Raw genomic sequence first — 2,136 nt, forward strand, 5'->3', positions numbered from 1 at the left:
CAAGTATCATATGGTCTCACTTATTTGTGGAGCATAACAAAGAACACGGTGGACATGGGAAGATGGAGAGGAGAGGGATTTGAGGGAAACTGGAAGGGGAGATGAACCATGAGAGACTATGGACTCTGAAAAACAACCAGAGGGTTTTGAAGGGGCGGGGGTGTGGGGGTGGGAGGTTGAGGAACCAAGTGGTGGGTAATAGGGAGGGCATGTACTGCATGGAGCACTGGATGTGGCGCAAAAACAATGAACACTGTTACACTGAAAATATACAAATAAAAAAAATTAAAAAAAAAGTTTTACTGCACAAACAACAAAATGGCTTTTAACCAAGATGGAGTCGCTCTGGCTAAATAAGTCCTTATAAGACAGACTACTCTTGATTGTTATGTGGCAAATTTAATAAGCAAGAAAATTTGCATCCACGGCTTATCTTAGGCAGCTGCAAGATGAGTAGATATTTTCACTTACATGCCAGAATCTTTAAAGTTCACACTGAGGCTTTAATGGGGATCATTCACATATACAGTCCAGATCGTGTCAACAACACATTACTCAGTCCAACCCACATTTTTAAATGGCTCCTGGAGTAGGAACAGGAGAAGGGAATACATCCCAAGGATAGAGGATGAGGTAAGAAACCTCTGATTACCCAGATCCTCCTTGCAGGTCACTCAGCATTCATATCCTCTTGATGACCCCCTACAACAGGAGATATTTCTGTCTATATAAGGTCAGTTATTCTGTGACTTTTGCTTACTTAATTCAATCCATTTACATTTAGGGTGATTATTGATATATAAAAATTTACTAGTTTCATTTTAATTGCTTTGAGAATGGTTTATAATTCCATTTTTCCTTTATTTCCTCTTTCTGTATGCATTTGTAAGTTCATAATTTTCTGTTGTGGAACATGATGACTCTTTCGTCTTTATCTTCTGGGAATCTTCCATAGATTTGTGCTGTGGTATGAGGCTTACATAAAACATCTTATAGGTATAACAGTTTATTTTAAACTGATATAAACTTAAATTTGGTCACACAGAAAGACCCTACACTTCCTTCCCCTTTCATATATGTATGTTCCCCTTTTTATACTTTTGATGCCACAATTATTCTTTTTTCATATTGTATATTCATTAAGAAATTATACTAACTATACTCATTTTAATATTCTTTTTTGTTAACCTTCATCATATAGTTAATTAGTTAATGGTGTGGGACATAAAGGCGAAAGAAAAAAAAATCTTACTGTCTACAGCCTGTTAACAAGTCCTTGCAACAGGTAGAGTGACCTTCCTTAGGAAAGCAGCTGTTTCAATGTTGACACTTTACTAAGGGCAAAAGGCAATCTTAGCTTAACATTATCCCAACACCCTAGGATCCTGTAAGTCTACATTAACATATAAAAATTATTTTGGAGACTTCCTTTATCTCTACCGCCAACCAGATATATGTTAGTAATCAGTCTCCAAGCTTATGGCCCACAGATATATATCTGATATATATACCTCACAAGATTTTATTAGACAGTAATAAATGACCTATTTCTGAACAACAGTTAGGCTCTCAAGGTCTTGGAAAACTTCCTTTTAAAATTCCTTAGAGATTTATGCATCTCTAACCCTCTCCCCACTTGAAAGTATATAATCAGTCCCCTATCACAACCCCAGTGTGGCTCTTTATGCCAATGGGTCCTGTCCCATGCTTTAATAAAACCACCGTTTTGCACCAAAGACATCTCAAGATTTATTTCTTGGCCATTTGCTCCAAAACCCAACATTTTCATATTAGTTAACACACCATCAAATTAGAGAATTAGAGTTTTCAAAACCTGACTATATATTTACATTTACCAGAGTGTTTTATATTTGGTATACTTTTAAAAAATTCATGCTAATATATTTACATTTCAGGGTGAAGAATTCCTTTCAGTATTTCTTAAAAGACAAACCTAGTGGAAATGAAGCCCTTTTATTTTTTGAGGATTTATGAATTTTGTGAATTGATTTCTCCAAATCTCTCCTCACATTTCAGAAGTTTATATGAATTGTTTTTTTAAATACACTTTTAAGATAAACTTTCTATTCCCTTATCCCACTTGTCTATTTATAATTTGAGGATTGTTTCTTTTAA

This window comes from Meles meles, unplaced genomic scaffold (genome assembly GCF_922984935.1).
Source record: "Meles meles unplaced genomic scaffold, mMelMel3.1 paternal haplotype, whole genome shotgun sequence".
Taxonomy (NCBI): Eukaryota; Metazoa; Chordata; class Mammalia; order Carnivora; family Mustelidae; genus Meles; species Meles meles.